We start from the raw sequence: 21,599 nt of genomic DNA, 5'->3' as shown, positions 1-21,599 counted from the left end.
TTTGGAACCATACAAAAAAAAATGTGAAAGTGTAACGAAGAATGCGGATGCCCGATATGAAACACTCAATATTCTCGTTATAGAAATTCGACATCGTTAAAGAGAGATGATAGCCATGAAGTTTCAAAGAATGCAGCTGTATGTTTAAACAACTATCAGGAAGATCTGTATTGAAGCGCTCTAGACAAATAAATATACTTTCTCTCTGAAAATGAATATTTTGAAACATCTCCGAGAAACGAACATACAGCATAATGCATTCGAAAGTTAATGATAAAAATGTAAAAACTAATAAATGATTAAAATTAATAATAACAATAATTTACTTTCAGTTAGTGTAGTAATTGTAATAGTAATTTCTAACAAAAATTGTTATATTAATTGCTTCCCGGGAGCTTTTATAGGATGAAAGAAAGTTTCTTCCTTTCTCACTTTCTCAAGCAGAAAGTTTAGATTGTAAAACGACATACGACCGAAGAAAGACGTTTTGTGCACCAATTCCCAAGACGTCACATTTTTAATTAAACAACGTCGTCAAGCGACAGTCGAGCGCGATAACAAGCCCGCTCGATCCGTCGTTTCCACTTTCGTCTTCCTCGATTCATCAGGAATTCCGATCCCACCGGAAACTCAAAGTTTCCTCGCAGATAGCATCGCGAGAGTTACGGCCTGACCTGCAAGTAGAGTAGTCGTCGTCGTCGTCGACACGTCCGGACCATCTAACCAGGGGAAAGTCCTCACGTTGGTGAAGATAACGGGGTAAAGGTAGTCGTGTTTACCGACTGTAAACTGACTGATTTCCGGCACTTCCGGAGTAAGCAACCGTGTAAACACGACGATATAACAGGTATCAAGTAACGCGTTTGCAGGTTGACATCGACGAGTTTGCTTTTCGTACGCACGTTCAAAAACGGTGAGCGACGATAAGAAACAAGAGTGGAACAAACATAAATTACGGAGTACAACAAAGAAGCACAATTCTCTTGTACTATAGAAAAAATAGTACAAGAAAACTTCAATGTGTCTACTTTATAAGAGATTCTATGAAGACATTATATCACGCCAAAATTAACACTTTCGTGATGCCAATTTCTGATAAAACCGAGATATTCTTATTTAAAAATACATACTCATCAGATGATAAGAAAAAGTAAAGTTATACTTGTACATAGACAAGCAATATTGATTCTATACTCAGTCCTATATCTTCCACGAATATAAAGCACGGAAATTTATTCTTTTAAATACGCATTTGTGCCTATAATGCACAAATGTTTAAAATCTTTCCGTTTTTTTTACCTATTGATTTTTTAAAGATGCTTTCTTTCTAATATTGATATAAGAGATATGTTGGTAAATTTAATCAATTCTGTGAGTACTTATGTTCTCTTTGTGATATAATTAAAAGACAAATTTTTATCTTTACATATACATATACGTTTTTCTGAAATTATATTTGAGTAATAAGTTCAAAATATTTCTTTATTTTTATGTATCAATTATGATGTAAATATTCATTTATTATTCCTGTATAAAAGATTATTTTGTTCAAATCATGAATTTTAATGATAAAGCTACAGAAGAAGATCAAAAAGATATTGAGCTCGTACTAAATGTAGTATTCTCGTTTATGTTGATGTATTAAAAATGTCAGATTCCATGTCACATATGATGCAAAGAAAATATAATATTTATGTTTTATGTCACCCCGTCATATGACAGTATAATTATTTTTTAGTGAAAAGCACAATCAGTATTCTTTCTGCACATGTTTCGTTATATTTAACATGATAACTTTCTATGTTTATTTCACAGACACAAAGCATTTGACATTTCTGTCCTTGTGAAAAGTGAGAAAATATAAAAAAAGACTTTCCTTTCGAGGAAATTATGTCAGTTTTGTAACTTCTATAATTACCTTACAGTGCATATAAAATTTTGTATTATTGAATGATGTAGTGTATTATTTATATTCCAATTCATAAAAGGAGTTCTTAAAAATAGTAATCATTTTGTGTCAACAATTTCAATAGTGAGACTTTTTAATACTAATAAGTCTGACACATTTCAATCGTATTTTTCTTTTATGAGATAAGTAATGAGATACATACTTTGCATGTATGTATTCTTATTTTATTGATGAATTTGCATATAAAATATCATAGACGTTTTTGCTATAATATAACTAAAATTTTTATTTTTTTTTAAACTTTTTTAAACATGCACATTTAAATTTTGATTTATATAATATTAAATACTAACAAATTGCTTCTACTACTTTATAATGAATATACAAGTGTGTAAAAACTAACTCGAATGTAAAATCTAAATTGAATAACACAAGTGTCACGTCCAAAATGGTATCACACGTAACCCGAGTAAAATTCCCCAAAACTTTCAAGCTACATTTGAACTGCATTTGCAAACAACCACCGAATCAACTTGTCGTTTACGTTTTCACTTCGCCAGACGGTTCACACAAGACTGTCGAAAATCGTCGACAGTAAATATTTGAAATGCTTGCTGCGCCGAAGCTTAAATTTCGAGAGCGGCTTAAAGAGAAGGGTCGGGCTGCCTCTTTGCAAGGCTCGTTAATTATTTCGAGCGAGTTCTGAAGTCGCCCAGAGAAGCCTAGTCCGTAGGCTCAGTGGGTGGATCTCGATTGGGATACAGAGACAACGAGTAAAAATTGTATATATCAAAACCCCAAAATATAATTTAAAAGTAATCAAACTATCGAAATACGATAAATATGTAAAATAAGAAAATATTACAATAACTAACGATAAAAATATGTAATACATAATATCCAAAATAAACAAATTTTATAACATCTATACATTTAAAAAGATGCAGAGTATTTTTTCATTACTATACATTTTGTGAAGAGAGTAAACGTGTATTTTATTGCAGGAACATGGAAAATTCTAGGATCGATTCAGGTCGCTGAAGTTAAAAAAAAATTTATGAAATAGAGCAAAACGATGCTACATATAAACAAATCACGACGACGACGGCGATGCATGTGGTGCATCAGAAAAATGAATTTTGCGGTACATTTTATTGACACATCAGTGATCAAAGAAGTTTGTCAGTGATTTTTCTGCTTCCTCACGTTCTAGTGCGCACGTGTCATTCACTTACGTTTGTGTTATTTTGTATAAATTGATTGACAATGGACTTATTTCATTTGAGTGAGAACTTTGATAGCACAGTATATGCGTTTATCAATTATTTTGACAAAGAGCACAATGGAACAAAACGAAATACATTTAAAAAATTTTCTAAACAAATTAATAAATAATATAATAGTAATAAATTAAAAATATAATTTTTAATTAATCAATATCAGTATTTTCAAATAATAAAGGACATAAAAATTAAATTAATAAAGGTACGCAGCAAACACAAGCAAATTAATTGTTATATTAAAACCTTTTTTATTAAAATCTTGTTTTCTAACTTAAAGTTATCACACTATGATTTAACAGATTTTGTCTTTATTGTATTAATATAAAAAAAGAAAAGATTAATAAAGAAAAGAAATAAAATAAGATTAAAAAGCAAATTATGAAGAAACGAGTTAAATAAAAAATTATACGCTCAAAAAGTGAGCAGAGAGTACACAAGATATTACTTTCCAACAGAAGGCTTTTTTTTTATATCAGTATATTTATACAAACAGTTCTTATATAACGGCGACTATAGTTGCTTCTCACAAGCTTAAAGTTATTTTGATTTCAACTGCTTTCTATCGCATATTAACGTTACCGAGAGAATAATTCTTCATTTTAGCTGTCATTCGATACGATGTTTTCTCATCGCACCAGGGATTAATAAATCTTTCCACAAGTTCCGCATATATCATAGACACATATATTAGACATACTTAGACAAGACACGAAAGGATCGATGAGTTGCAGAAAATTGCGTTATAGGCTATCCAGGTCGGAGGCTGATATCCCATGGGAGCAAACTCAGCGGGTTCGGGCTATTTTTCCTTCCTTAGTCTGAACTGGCGTTATCCTGACGTCGACTCCTTGCCCCTATCATCGATCTATATCCACTCTCTGTCCTTTACTGCCTATTGCCCTTGCATCCTGAACCTTTCTCCTAATTCCCTCTTGTCCGCTCATTGTTCCTCACTTCGACACCGTGAACATGAAAAATTGCAGTAGAAGCTCAGCGAGATGAAGAATATTCCAAGTTTTTCATAACGCGCCCGTATGGTCTTCTTGCAGTATATATATAGTAAGCAAGACAGATAGTTGGAGCCGATTCATCTTAATTAAAACAAATAAATTGCTTGCGATTAAATTACATTTTCAGCTTAGGTAAGACAGCAATATTAGGAAAAATAAAAAAGAAAAAATTCATATCATAATTCATAAAGATTGAATTCGAGACGATTAATATTGCTGTGTAATATAAAATGGATTTCAATAATTTTTCTATTTCATTTTAATAACTTTTCTATTTCGTTTCAATAACTTTTCTATTTCATTTAACGCATATTTCCAATGTCGAGGAGAAGATTCGGTTCTCTAATACAACTGAATCACTTAATCGATTCGATGGTTATTCTATTGTAGCAGCCAGCTCATCGCAAATCGATTATTGAAGAATTCCTTGCGCGACCAGGATTTAACTGGAGAAATGGAGAAGAACAAATTTTCCTAAGAAAAACGACTTGATCAAACGAGAAATTATCCTCTTGTCTGGTGTTAAATTAAAATCAGATTGAAAATCAGATTGAAAAGTTTTCTTCATTTGGAAAGAACCATTATTATATCACATATTGAATTAATTAATTATTCTATTACTCAATTCTATTATTCAATTTCCGCAGGAAAGAATAAATATAATTAGAATTAATTTTTGTAAAGTTGATATTTCAGAAATTGTAATTAACATGCAATAAACTTCCAATTTTGTTGAAATTTTGTAATTAAGTTAAATAAAATATAATTCATTAATCATCAAAAAATTAGAATCAGTTTTCAAAGAATAGACAATTAGTAATTATAATTATTAACCAAAAATTAATATTTAATATGCATATACTAATTTTTGTAATTATTTTAGTCGAAACGAATTTAAATTTTATTCGATTAAATAGTTCATTTAATAGAGTTATTAGTAAGTATGTATAGTTAAACTTATATACTAAAATCGTACAATATGCAACATTACTATAATATTATACATATTAATGTTCTACATAATTGTCTTAACCTTCAATTAATATACGTCATATATTATTGAAAACTTGAAAATATTCTTCGAATTATTTTTAAAATAAATTAATTGATAAAATAGAGAATATAATGTATATGAAGCAAATTATAATCATAAATCCGCAAGAGACTTAATATACAACGTTATATTTGGAAATAAATTGTTTTTAGAGTGTGTGAAGAGAAGTGGCTGGATCTCTCATGTAATCATCCCTGTGACTGAAAAAGCTTCTTGTGTGGAGTGAGGCGGCAGGGTGATGAGGTCACGTTGTACTTCGAGTCTGATTCACGCACTGCATACCAAAAATCTCGAGCTTCTATAGCTTTGCATTGCAGAAATGCTGTTTTTCATACTTTTATGTTTCTTTATATGTCTACTGTAAATTTTAAGATATACTTTCCCGTACTATTGTTATACAGAGTGTTTGATAATTATTAATAGCATTTGTGTATAGAATGAACTTAACTGAATAGAGACTGAATCCAGTATCATTCTGCAATTTTTACAATAATGAATGAGATAATAAATAACAAAGATCCATGAATAAACCAGTGCGCGAAGAAATAGCTGTACGCGTGTTCATAGTTGCTAAAAGCGAAATGTTTGAACAAATACTCTACGCTGTGCCAATAAAAGTCAGACATCATGTATACTGTCGCTGAGACATTGTAAATGCTTCTGAATCAAAGAGTATCGTTGTGCTTTATAACGAATTTTAAAATAACCTCAAACATGTTTAATATCCTTATAAAAATAGATCAAAATAAATCAAATAAATTTCTTAGTATTCATTGCAAAATGATTTGTTAATTAAAATATATGTATTTTCAATTAGACAATACACAAACATTGTCCAATAATATTTTCAAATTAAACTTCTTATACGTTTTGTCTTGATTAATATTTAGATACACGAAAATCGTCGTTGTAGAGGACCTTTCTCCGATTACTGTCAGGCTATATTTGCATACGGTCTGAACATTTTGTGTACTAATGAAGACAGATCATCCCTTCTTTGGGATTGCAACAGCATTAATAGTATCAATGCCTCTCTGCAACACAGAGTGTCGCTATGATGAATAAATTATGTTCAGAATAAGATATTAAGAGAGCGATCGCTTTTAGCCAACCAATATATCATATCGTTACATCCAAACAAGTTAATTGAATTCTTGTAGATTCTCGTAGGAATATGGCTAAGGCATAAAAGATAGGGAAGGATGTAAATTGGCATCGAAAGACACGAGGCGATGGAAATATGCTTGGTCGTTTCGAAATACAGTGGTCGATTTGTTGAATAGAGGAAACTATAGTTCGGTTTATAAAGAAGGAACAATGCGACTTAATTGAAAACCGTATCCCTTGCACGTGCACAGCGCACTTTGACTGCTTTCTTCCGAGGCATCCTCGTGCCATCTCTTTCTTGGAACGTTTAAAATTTATGCGATTCTGCCGGCGCGATATACGCGCGACCACGCAAAGGGTCAAGTGATTTGTGAGATGCCCTCAGAGCCCAGTACCGCTCTACAAAGGTATTAAGACTTATTTCCGTTGTCCCGGTCCGAGAAAAGTGTTTTAAAATTGCACGAGTCACTTAAGCGTGTTGGAGGATTTACATCAGCTTCCCCATACAAATTTCGCGCAGGCTGCAGTGTATTTTTCCGTTGTTTTGCATGAACGATGCAGTTAAGAGTTTTGGATACTAACTTTACGTGTAAAATAGAACACGTGTTTACATAGAAATTATTAATATTAAAGTGATTATGCAAGATAGGTTGTGAAACAAGGAAAAACATAACAAAATAGCACTAAGAAATAAGCACAATCGTTAAGAAATTGTAAAAATTATCTTTTTTAATATATAATTATCAATACAACTTTAATACTATTATTAAGATTAAAGTTGTCATTTTAAACCTTAAACTCAAATTGTTAAAAATTTATTAACGTTCCGCGGAACTTGTAAGAATATAAAACATTGTATATAATAATATATGCTACATAAAATTTACTTTTTGCGTTTTTCACAAAAACGCTTATATATATTAAAAGTATATTATTATATCTTAATAAAAATTATAAATGATGAATTTTGTGTAAATAGAAGTTCGCATTTCACATCTGTCATAAAAATTATCATTCTCAAAGCTTCGCTTTTACATAGGTTTTTTTTATTGGAAGCTGAGTGAATGCTATTCAGGTAAAAACATGGATCTAGATTATTTTATATCTTTTGAAAAATATATTATTCCAACAATTTGAATTTTATCTATTAATTAAAATTATAAAATTTTATTATTAGTTAAAATTAAATATAAATAATCTGTAACCCAATAAATTATTCTTCAATTTCATTAGAATATACCTCATGTTTGGTTCTTTTTTGTAGTTCACTATAATTGCACTATGCAAAAGCGGATGTGTCGTTATGCTAATCGCGCGTTCGATCGTGGTGCAGTACAAGGTACTCTAATCGAAAACACCCTCGAAACGTGGTGCAGCCGGTTTATTACGTTCCCGTTAACTTAATTAATTGACTTACGCCGCGGCGTCAAGTGTACGTTAATTAATGAACGCGCGTAATTAATCAAAGTCGCTGTTGCGGCTTGTGCGACAAATGAGTTACGGTATGGACGCCTAAAAATACAAGCCTACGCACCACAAATGGTAAACGAATATTGTACAATATTAAGCAACAGAAATATTACGTTATAAATAAATAAAATTTCAATAATTAAAATTATTATGTATCGCTCTAAAAATAGATTTTATACAGAATATACCGATCAATAAATTTTTAACATGAAATTCAGAGCGAACGGCATTTCGCGCTTATTTTTTTATTATAATGTACAATATAAACTATATTTATTTTAAATATAGTTTACATCTGTTTTATTATTATTTGTTAAGATATTTTATTTTACAAAAATATTTTTTTTACAAGAAAATACTTGCACAAAATTTAATCTTAATAATTAAACATTTAATCAATCAAACATAATGTGTCTTAACTAGCTGTTTAAGTAATGTTTATAAAATTTATCGATTTTTTAAATGTATTATAGATACAAATATTTTCTTCCTTGCATTTTACTTGTGAATACAAATCCATGATATATTATGCAATATGTACACAATAAGAATAAAGTATATCGCGCAAAAACATAACATGCATAATATATATAATTCAAATTTAGATAATTATTTTTATGCAAAGTAGAAATTATATAATATAAGAAATATAGATTTTGTCAACCATCAACGTTGCGCTTTGAAGCCATATTGCACGTTAAATTTCAATTAACTCAAATATCAATTAATTTATGTATATATATTCGGCGACTGAGTTTAATTTATCATACAAAAGCAAACACGCGAGATTGAGTTGGAAACTGAACCGAGTTGGAAAACAGCATCAAACCATCTGACGCAACAGGAAAATTTCTTGCCATTTAAACAATACACGTTCACAAGATAATTGCTTTAGAACCATATATCTTTGTCAATTGAGAATAAAAAATAAAAGTATACAATATAAAATGGGTCACTGAAATAAAGAAACACAAATTTAAATTTTAAATATAGACTGCAAATATAAGCAAGTATAGTATAAATAATAAGTGTAGTAATAAAATATAAACATCACATTTTATGTTTGTATAAAAAGATATATATTTATCAAAAATTGATGATTCTATCTACGTTTAGCATTTTAAAATATGTCAACAAATAAGCAAGGAAACTTTTATTAAGAAAATAATTCTTTGCTTCTTTAATTTATCGATAATACACATTAACAATACGTCATGAGTACGTCATTGGCCGATTAATTTACGTTTTATATGCTTTTCATCAAAAGCCTTTGTATATACATACGTAAAGGAAAAACATACAATAGTAGAATAAAATGCGCATAGTAGAATAAAATGCGCTTCAGTTCACCCTACTCGTTTTGTGGTTTCTAGAAGTAACTACCCCTTTAGGCAAGTTTTCCCGCAAAGAAAAACATTTACTACCGACAACCGTATTACCTCAGTGTCCTTTTACGTTTTTCCTTATCCATCTCCCTATGTTACTCTCGACATTTTCGCATCACTCTTCGAAACGAAAAGCAAGATCCTGGCATTGATTAAATCTTGTACAAGAAAGCGGCGTAGTTTTATCTTGTTTTCCACTTATTCGGTAAATTTTATTAAATTCGGTTTTAATAAAAAAATAACTACTGCTACGCAAAAAGAAAGTTTTTATTAATATATCTTAAAAATTTAGCTACATACAGACCTAAAAATAATTTTGTTAGACCATCACAATAATTATGTAGGATGCTCAAGTAAAGAATGTCAAAACTCCTTTTTCAGCATTACTCATTATGCTTGAGAATCCTATATAATTATTTTAATAATCCAATAAAATATTATTTTCAAACCAATATTTATTTAACCAATATTTTAATACATTTGTAGCAAAATTGTTCTTTTCGTAAACCATTGGTGTTAACATATTCGAGAAATGTTTCAATTTATCTAGTATTTTAATACTTGGAATTTATGATTTTATTTTAAAAATATGAAAAATATAGCTCCAAATTAAATCTATATTAAAAATCTTGACAAGAATAATAATTATATAATTTCTGATCACGATACCATAATTGAAAAACGTGGCTGTGTCTTCCTAAAAATAATTATTTAAGAATATATATTGAGAGAAAAGATCATAATTTATCATCATTTTTTATGCTAATTGTATTTTTTTTTTTTATAGAACTGTAAATCTAATTTATGTCACTAAATTATAACAACAATAACTGTAAAAATGGAGCTCTTAATTATTATACTATGCAATTATTATAATCACAAATATCAAATACATTTCTCTCAGTATGTGCTTCGCATAAATGAGTACTTATATTCTTCGTTACATTCTAAATATATATTTTTTCTTCATGATATCTGATAAAGTCACATAATTTAACTAGTCTCATGCTCACCATAAATCTTTCTTTTGTTGAGCAAGAGATCCGACGATTGACTAGTGATATCAGTCACCGTCATATATCAATTATTAAAGGCTATTCGTTCGCTTCCGTCGAGAAGATAGCAGACACCCCTCGGCAACTGCTTCGGAAGCCATTTCGATCCGTCTCAAGTCAATTCCTGTGGGACTGAAATTGAGTCACACGTCCGAATAAAAGATTCAACGACGAATACTACAAGTCGAAACGTGGTAAATAAACGAAAGGAAAAGCGTCTTGAATGAAAAAGAATTCAGAATTCTAAATTATTTGATGTAGTAAGAAAAGAGATGCTGCACGTTCTTTGTTAGTACTTTTTCAACAAAAGAAAGTGCTGCCCTTCTATCCTAATCTAAAGCTTATTTTAAATATTTTTCGAGGAATTACAATTCTGTTGAAATCTAAAAATTGTCAAAATTACATTTTTATGATCAGAAACCAATTTTCTTTTATTATTCAATTACATTTTCATTTCCTTATTTGTTTAATTTAAAGCATTTCAATCAATTTATAAAATTAATATTTATATTTTATGATTCAATCGATATAATAAGTAGGTATATGTGCACATAATTACGTGTACGATAAGAAATTTGAATAGCAGAGAAAAAGTAGAAATAGGAAAGAACAGATATTGATATTTTAATGCCGTGGTATGCTTCAAACTTTGTAAACCTAGGCATTGGTTTGATGTGTATTAGCTATTACATCTCTATTATGACTTCCTTTTTAATAGAGATGAAAAATGGAAGGAAAATGCTGATATACTTCAAATCAATGTTTAGAATTTCAAATCTTGTTAGAACAACATTGTTTAATTATAATAAATATTTTTAAGATAAACCAATTTGACTTGGCAATACGAAAATATATATATAGTGGAGCAGCTTGAAAAAATAAAATAGCAGAAAAATGAGATGAACGAAAGAACAATACGTAGCGGTCACTAGATAAAATATTATATTGCGTATGTACAATACATGCGCGAAGTATACATGTACTATTGCGGGTAGATACTTTGTGTTTATGGAACGAGCTCTGGAGTTTACACTCTCACTATCGAGACTGCGCCGAGTATTTCCCGATATCGTCAATAACAAAAAAGCACCTCAACCACGACCGCATTGGCATCGGCGAATTGTGTATTACATATTTACAGATCCCGTTTACTCGCATCGCAGAGAAAGCTGGATATCTATTTTTCACGTATTGAATTATGAACGATTTTTACATTTTATATATACCTTTTATATATACCATTTTATATATACGTTACATGAACCATCAGGTTGAAGCTTACTGCTTTATGCGTTTTTGAAAAGAACAACAACGTACCATAATCATGTATATATATATATATATGTGTGTGTGTTTGCATATTTTTGTATGTATGATGTGTGATTATATGTATCTAAAAGATAATTACACATTTCATTTTTAATAAATCACGTATTACTTTATATATTCCGTTTTAATCTATTAAATAAAATTTCTTTTAAAATACTGTACTTTATTTCTGCAGCATTGTATTTTAATTCTTAAAAATTATTTAAATAATATATATTAATTACATAAATATTACATTGTTGATATCAAAGTTATTATACGAGTATCATAGCCAACTGAAAAAAGTAATTACTAATCAAATTAACTAATAACTAAAGCATTGAAACTTCATTGTAAAATGTAATTATTTAAAGAAATAAGTATTATCAGTCATATGCATTTCCAGCATAAATATTACCTTATTAATACGTATTAGAGCTATTATATGAGCATTATAACTAACTGAAAATAGTAATTAATCAATAATTAATAACTAAAGTGCTGAAACTCCATGATTTAAAACGTGATACATCAATTAATGCAAAAAAAAAAAACAGAAAATAAAGATATGTCAAATATGAGACAATAAAACAGATAGGTGTATCACAGATTAATATGACGTTTACGCCGTATATATTAAATACGTACAGTGATGGAAATCTATTGTTATACGTAATATTTGCATTTTCGACCATAAATTTCCTCTTAAAGCTGGTATATCATGTTACTGTAGCTCGGATAACAAATATCATTGTAACTCTTTCAATGTCGCAGGCTCGATAAAATACGTTGATAATAAAATTCAATAATTGTAGACTGCAATGGTTGATTGACACTTTAATATCCATGAAATGAAATGTGATTTTGTACATACAATGTATATATACCTTTGTAATATTGAATATTTATAAGTATACGTATACGACAAACAGTAATATAATTTTATTTTAGTCTATAATACGTACTAATACTTTAAAAATTCAATTAAAGATCTTATATTTAATTCTCATTTGTTTTCGAATAATTTATTAATTTATTCAACAATAATAACTTGTATAATAAAGTGTTTTACATAAAAAAAATCTATAAAATGTTTATTGCCTTTCACCTTTCCTTTCTGCTTACAATTAGTTTGAAATAGTTCATCTTTTAAGTCTTTTCAACTTTGAAAGGACTTAAAAGTCTATTTCTTTTTTAAATAAATATTAATTAGTATTTTACGTTGTCTGAAAAAAATGTGATCACATTTAGCACTATTCTATTTTGTTCAGAACACATGATTATTACTGTTCATTTGAAGAATCTAGAGAATTCATTAGAATATAAATAGAATATAAATAGAACAATGATTTTGTATTCGCTAAAGCGATTTGAGAATCAATTCTTATTAGAGAAACGCGTAGACGATGATAATGGACGACAAGCTGACGACCGGTTCTGTCCACCTTGTAAGTGACGTTAAGATATGATAACGTTATCGCATCCCGGAGGCGCTGCCCTCGCGAGCTAACTTCTAAGCAATCGCCCTTGCAGGCTTCCGCTCCACACGCAAACTATTATGCAGCCCTTCGAAAGCCGTTGCTCCGATGTCGGAGTAATTATAATGGTCATTTTGTAATTTCAACTTTGCTCATTTAAGTAGATAATCTCTCTGTGAATTGTCGTACTCATACTGTTGTATAATTAGAATATTCTAATTATAGTGTTTACATCTATCTAACGAATGATATAATCTTCCAAATTTTTTGTTGAAGAAGTTTATAGAAATAATTTTAATGTAATGTGTTAATAAGTTTGTAAAAATTTACGCACGTCTACGAATAATGTTAATTATTAAATATATATTTTAGTTTCGTATAAATCTTTATAATATATTATATGTGTGTACATAGATACATACATATACGTACACATATATGATATAAATTCTGTTAATGATACAATAGAGATAGATAACAGCAAAATTATAATGTAATAATATACAATTTTGATATTTTTCGTATGTTATTCAGTAAGGACCATCGAATAATGGAATAAATGTCGTAACAAACGTATACTGGTTTCTAATCTTACTGGCTTTAGTGAAAGTGCATAAATGCAGCTCGCAAATGCGGACATTGGCGATGCAAACGACTCCCTTGAATTTACTAGGTATACGCAAACTGCATATAAATGCAGCCTATCACATATATGCAATATTAAAAGTACGCTATATTAAGAATATATTATGCGCAGTTGGAATATCATAGAAGATTGCAACAAATATATAAATATTTATATAAATTTTTGCAATAAACTAAAATAACTGATTTTAATTTAAGTAATATTACAATATTAAAAAAGGCAAAGTTAATTCTGCGAGAACATATTTAAAATATCAAATGCATATTTTTTTTATTCGCTTTAAAGTAATAAAATATTTTATAAAGCTTTTACTGCAAATACTCTGCTGCCTTCCTTATTTTAAAATCTAAAAAATAAAAAAAATTGAATTACATAATTTTATATAGAAAGAAAAATTATTTCGCGAAAGTAAGAAAAAGATTAACGCAAATATCAACAATTTAATTGTTTTTATTTTTTTCTTCTCTAAGTAAAGTTGATATAACAAGAACTTGGATTCAACTGTAAGTCACGTAAAGGCAATTTGGAGCATCCTCATTCATCAGTTACGTTGATCACGATGTTGACTTTACGAGACTCACAAGCAGGCAAGTGCCTGTATTTCATAGCTCTACGTGTTGTACACGTCTTTATAGCGCTTCCTTATAACTAATCGATACTCGAAACTGCCGATTTGTGAAATCAAAGGACTCGTTTTCGCAGAAAGTTCACTTAATGACTACGAAACTTTCTTCGTTACAAAAAGTATAACTAGTTGAATGGCGCAGAGCCTATTTAGAATTATGCTCTAGTGATCGTATTGAATAATAAATTATTTGTCGAGCCGTTGTTTACAGTCCTCCAATATTCGTTTTTGTTCAGGTAGACTTTTAATCAACGGCGTTAATTAAAAGTACACGCTTTGTACAACCGTTTGTAGGATATAAAAAGCAAATTAATTTCTGAAAAAGATTCGTTTTTTTTATTGAAAACACATTTATTTTTGTCTTTTATTAAATTTGTTGTTTACACTCGCCTTAACAATTTTATTTAAGAGTTAATTAATAAATTGTTTATATATATATATATATATAAAAAAGTGTTATTTAATTATATTATAAAAAGAGTTGATTAACTAACCAAGTTAATTAACAGCTTAAAATAGTAATGTACTTTAATTATTGTCAAGCAAATATTCATATTAATATTTCAAGAACTTCTAAGTTTTTATGAAAATATGTAAAAGCATATACAAAGATATATAAAAATATATTTATACAAAGTATATTTCTAGAATCTACTGAATATGCTTCAGTATAATATGCTAAATTCACTATGTAATCTTGTTATCGCAAATTGCTTGGAGGTACTGATACGATGTTAAAAGTGAAGTTGTTAAGACCACAAAGACTACTGATATGCTTGATAACGTCATCATATATTTATAACGTATCATATATTTATTGCACGACTATATATAAAAACACGCATAAACAATTTAATCTTTATTTTTTAGAGATATATAAATTTGTACAAACAAATTCGTTGAATCAAATAATAATCTTAAATTTAATGTTTGTAGATTAGAGAATATACATTAAAAAACCATTTTTTTTTAAGTATAGGCAAAAAAAAATATTTAATATAATATATATAGTACAAATTACATCCCATACGTATATAAATGTACACGTTTATTTAGGTATAACTTGAAATCTCAATAAATATATCATTATGCTAAAATTAAAATTAAAAGACATTAAAATGTAAAAGAATCTTAAATATTTTGATAATTTATAATAAATTACATAGAAAGTATGAATTTATAAATTAAGATTTAAAAATTTTATTTGCACAAATATTTATATTTAATATGTAATATTAGAAGCAATAATTAATATAAATAAAATAATAATGTAAAAGCATTAAGAGCATATACACAAATAAATTATTTATTGAAAAACTTTTTAGCATGCAAACTATAATTTGTCTTTTTTAAAATGCTGATTAACAACTGTAATAATGAGCGCGTTCAACTTCCGCATTCGTATACGTTGCAAAAATGTTTCTGCAATCCCGGAAGCCCGCATGTGTCTCTTATTCTTTTTTTTTAAAACCACAATATACAAGCAGTACAAACGTAAATAAAAATCAATATGTTTTATGTCATTTACATTATTCACGACAATAGGTGTTTGAATATCTCTATCTTATTTGCAAAATACATATATTTGAAAATCTTTTTTGTCAACATTCTTAACGTATATACTATATTTTTTCCATGTTTTGTGCAAATAGATATTCTAACTGTTGTGTGCACCGAAATACATTTGAAAGAGATTCGTAATCGGATTGCTATATCGATCATATTCCTCGCAAATTACATCAATATTTACATGAATTAAACTACAAATTATTTTATATAACGTAGTCTGATATTTTCGAAAAACTAGTTATTTTTCGCCCGAATAATTATACATTAAAATTCTCTGAATCTTTCACATTCAATTTATAAAAATCTATTTTTTTAGTTTAGAGTTTCGATTTTAACGAATCTATTATGAATTATAAATAATCGATATTATGTTTTATTTACCTACTTTTACTTTAAAAAGACTGAAATCTCAGTTAAACTGAGGTTAATAAAATCAATCCTTAAAGAAATAATACATAGAATATTATATCATCATTAATAAATTCAATGTAATAGTTTTTTTAAATTATAAATTATTTAATTTGTTATTGTCTCAATCTTTTCTCTTATATTTACAATCAGACAATTTAAGTGTTGAACGTGATTTGTGATATAAATATGTATTTTTTTTCGATATTAGATATTTAGAAAAGTTCTTGCTAATTTTTGTTGGTCACAATTCTAGGAATTTTTCTGATTGACAAACTAATGTGTGTATGTTATACTATACATTACTCGAACTATACGCACTGGATCAGTGAATTAACATATTTTAAATTGTGCATTTCCTTACATCTTTAATATCGCTAACCAAAAACAAGTTATTCATGTTTATTGTACAAATTCTAACACATCAGAGATCTGTCGAAAAATTTGTATGGCATTTGGGGAAAATGCGATAAAGAAAAGAACTGCTCGAAATTGGTTCCAAAAGTTTGCTTCAGACGGTGGGGGGAAGCCTTAAGAATGTATCTCGATCTAGAAGATCACTTTCCATGAATGGTGAGGATTTGAGAACTGCAATCGAGACGAATTCAAAATTGATCTGCAGAAAATTTGTTAATACATTTAATATTAATGAAGAAACCATAGAAAATGCTTCTTTAATTTTTTAGGTGGAAAACGGCGAAAACTATTCTGGACATCTGATATTAGCGGTGTCTGCATAGAAGATTTTTTTTCGAAGCATGTGGTGCACATATCGTGAAGAAAAAAGAATTCGATACGAGGCGAAGTAAACAAAATTTATGTGAAAACGTCGCAAAGTGCATTAAAGTCTCGTCGGAATATTTCTAGTGCAAAACTCACTCGAGCAAGGACTTGTGTCCGTGGAGATGGACCGATGGAAAACTCCGGCGCCACTGAATCCGCCTCGAGCACGAACTAGACTCGTGCCAAATGGAGTCAACGTTTTCGCTAACGTGCTTCGCTTTCTCGCTGTACGGAGGCGGTACGAATGGAAGAGGATAATGGAAGTTGAGCGGAATGCGAAGCGATAAACAGGTGATTGCGATGCTCCTCGACAAGAAACAGTCAAATCGATGTGGAGCGTTGGTAAATGGAGGTAATTCTCGATAGACTAACGCGCGGTTAATGTGATACCAGAAACATGACTTTGCGACATTTATTTGTTGCTAAGGAATTTCAAAATTAAATAAAAATATTACATTTTTTAATGCGTTAAAATATATAATATTACATATGTAAATGACTTATAATTTTGTAAAAAGACGTAAAGGAGGACGATCAATTTTTTTCACTTTTTGATAACCTTTACAAAAAATATAGTATATCTTTGAATATACATATAAAGTTCCACTTATAACTATACAAATTTTTAATAAATCAATATAAGCTGTCGATTAAAAAACGTTTCCAATCAATTTCTTCACACAATATTAATATTAAGACTAGTTTTTAGTAGTTTAGTTATGTTAGCAAGAGTGTGTAAAGCTAAATAACTACAGTATTTATGTCACATTTTAGCATAATAAATTGCTATTTAAAAAATAATTTTACAGTATATTTTATCGTGTTTATGAATAAAATGTTCATAGATTTGTATCTTTTTGATCGTACACATTAGTCGTTAATAGGCTCAAGCCTCTATACTAAAATCTATTATGGGCTGAAAATAAATCGATCTAACTTATAATTTATAATTTTGCCGAGAAAATATATGCAATAGAATTAAATAATAGTAATATAATATGTAACAGAATTACTCGTCTTTGATAATATAAAATAATTTTAATATTCCAGATATTAAACGAAGAATGGAATTACCTTTTAAAAAATAAGATAAAAGAATAGTTTTTAAGTTTATTTTACGCTATTCTCTCTTTCATATTATGTATTTAACAGTAAGTTTTCCAGGTGCAAGTTGTCCGACATACGATTAACGGTATTCATAACGGACTACGAAATAATTTGGTCACTGGAAAGAGGTCAGCTCAACCTGTCCATTAACGTTCATACGTTACGTTAGAATATACACCAAATCGTTCGTTTGCAAATGTAATTATAATTATAAATACAAATAAACCGTCCTATAGGAAATGGTGAATTTCATTATGGGCTATTTTCATTGATACAATGCGTAAGAATAGATCGGAGTTCATTTATCTGAGAAAAGGATATGGATACTCGATCGAGAGAAGTTTTCCAGTCTCGCGCGCTGTTGAATTGATTGAGTTGCGAACTCGATAGTTTCATTAACGAGGACTTTGCGCGAGATCGGTAACGAATCCCGTCAGCGGATAGATAGATCGATATTACGTTACGTTACGTTGCGTTTATCGTTCTGAATTAAGTGGTATTATGCTATATTAAACATTATGAATTGGAATATGATTAATAATTATAATAACATATACATACGTCCATTCCTATTGTATTTTCCTTCGCATGAAATGTTATAGCGATATTATTCGTGGAAATGTTAACTACGCCGAAATATTAATTGCCTATATATTCAAAAATTTTAACAAAAAATTTGACAAAGTATTATAATATAATAATAATATTCTAAAATAAGAAAAATTTTTATACAAGTTTATAGGAAGATTACAATACGCCGTAAATCACATTTAACAAAATCTCAATCCGTGTATTATTCATTATTTTTATACACCGTTGCGCATTATTAATATCGTTTTAAAGTATTAAGTGCGTCATAAGAGCAGCGAAAAAAGAGAAGAAGAACAAAGTTCTATGTGCTTCTGTGCTTTAGGTAGGAAAGTCAGTTAATAAAGCAAGAGGCATCGCCTCTTAATAATAATACGAACATGTTGGAAAAATACAGTTAATTGGTTTAATTGAGGTCGCGCGCGTATGTTCGTGACGTGAGTCTCTGACGATATATCGATCACATTATCTCTCTTTCCTTCAAATTATGTTACAAATAAATTGAGAAGAAAAATTAATCTTTTATTAGTTTTAAGATTATTTTGTCAAACATTATCATTATTCCAATTATTTTTAGAAACTGTCCTATCAATTGGCACGATGACACCATTATATCAATGACCTTTGATATTTTAAGAGATAAATTATGCTACACAACTAATCAATAAATATTTGTTCACGAACTTTTCTTTTTAATCGAAGATCCTTTAATCAACTATAAGGAATGTTACGTTTATAATTAAACATTATACAAGAGGTGACGTAAGATAAGATAAACTCTTTATCCGTTTAGCTGCACACAATATGAAATGTGATCGATACGTTAAAATATTGTAACTATTTTTATTATAAGCTGAATATTTCGCGCTAAACTCAAATATTCATTTAAAAAATATATCTGCCTAAAAATTTCACACAACACATATAGAAAGATAAATTTAATTATACAATATAAAATAAAAGCTTATTTCATACTTTGATTGTATTATTTAACTAGATCAAATTTTTATTGCTCCCTAAAAACGACTTGATCGATCGATAGTTTAGAGTAGACTGTCACACCGAGATATACAAGCAGTTAATCGTGCAGAGGAGATCGCGAGACGCATATCGTACCAAATGCAGCTCTCGTGCCAAATCCGATTTGGAGTACAATCGACGTGGCTAAAGAAAGTTCAAGAGGTAGGTTATCGGCGAGAGTAATCGCACCAGATATTGACAAATCACTTTTAAACCAGATTATCTTGCCGGGTTTTACGTGTCCGTTAAATTTTTTAAATAGAAAAGAGATATTTCTTTTATATAAAAGAAAAAAATTTTTTGCTAAATGCATATCTTTTTTTTAAACGTTCGTTTCTCACAAAAATCGTGCAAACGTGTTTTATGAAATTCCATCTTGATAAGTTTATATTATGAATTGATTGTTTGAAATAAAGCATGATGTATTTTCAATTATCCGGATTTTAGTCCATCTATATTCTGCGCGAATATTATTTCAGCACTATTATATTGACTATACATTTCTGTGTAAAAGTAAGGATTTCAAAGTAGCCGAGAGAACAGAATTTTATGCTCTTTTCATTATATGTTAAAAAGTTACTTTCAAACGCGCGACGAGAGTCTCACTTGGAACGGTATACTCGTCATCTTCGTGTCCTCCAATGACATACGTCCACGTTGGAAATTTCAACCAGAGTCACACTGTCTCACTTCATCTCGTTTCCCTTCTCTTTGCACAACTGTTGACGTCATCAGCGAACATGCTATTTTGTACAATGCTTTCGTCCTAATTTTGAATACTTTTCTATTTTTTAAACTTAACTTTCTGCTTTACATTTTTTCTATTCTAGTAGAATTAAAGTAAAAATATTTTTAATTAAATCTAAAGAAATGACTTACGTTATCATCTTAAATAAATCCACAATTTTCTATTTATTAAATATTTTATATAGAAAATCAATAATACTTATTATTGAATAGATTTTTATTATCGTTACTGAAACATTTTAAACTTTACTTATAATATTTTTTTAAAACTTTATAATTATTCAAAATGAAATTAAATTTAAAAAAATCAAATAATCAAGAATATTTTTATCCGTTATTTAATCTTCTCTAATACTTAATTCATCTAATTATTTCTTTGGCGAATGCAATTTTAAGTATGATTAATTTTATAAACCGGAGTTTTGTCGGAGTAATCGAAAAGATAATAAAATATTTTATGGAATATTGTACAATGATAAGCGAGATTAAGACAGTTATAATTATAAGTTGTTATCATTCGATTACTTTTATAGCCGTTCGACTACTTTTTTTATTTATAGTTGTTATTCAAGTACTTTTGATAACTATACATATTCATCTTATAGCATTTTCTTGTTATGCATTCCATCTAATTTCTTTACTAATTTTTATAATTTCTAATTTCATCATAACATCTAATTTCTTCTAATTTTTATGTAACAAAAGTGCAATTTCCTTTATAATTGCTAAACAACTTAATTCGATAGTTTTGTAATTTTCCTTGGAATCAATATTATAAATATTTTTGTCAGTTAAGCATTAGATCAACAATTAAAATACTAACTATAATTTCTATTACACATTACATTATAAATAAACTTATCGTAACTCTTTCGTGAGTAGAATTAATCTGTGTTTTTTCACAGTAACGCTGATGACATCTCAACTACTCCTTTTCATCTTTCATTTAACTTACTTATTTCGAAACTAACTACGAATAATTTACCAAAGGCAAAATGTTAAAAATATTATGTAGAATATTATACTGGCACCAAAAAAATTTATCAT

General features: G+C 28.7%; 1 protein-coding gene across 2 annotated transcripts in view; it reads right to left on the bottom strand.

The window, feature by feature from the left end:
• The window catches only part of LOC108747858 (FK506-binding protein 2), a 64,831-nt gene that overhangs the window by 42,487 nt on the left and 745 nt on the right, over positions 1–21,599 (bottom strand). The gene's annotated exons all lie outside the window — the stretch shown is intronic.

The sequence above is a fragment of the Trachymyrmex septentrionalis genome, unplaced genomic scaffold (assembly GCF_001594115.1).
Source record: "Trachymyrmex septentrionalis isolate Tsep2-gDNA-1 unplaced genomic scaffold, Tsep1.0 scaffold20, whole genome shotgun sequence".
Lineage (NCBI taxonomy): Eukaryota > Metazoa > Arthropoda > Insecta > Hymenoptera > Formicidae > Trachymyrmex > Trachymyrmex septentrionalis.
The sequence above is the reverse complement of the archived record's forward strand: the minus strand, read 5'-3'. Positions and strand labels throughout refer to the sequence as shown.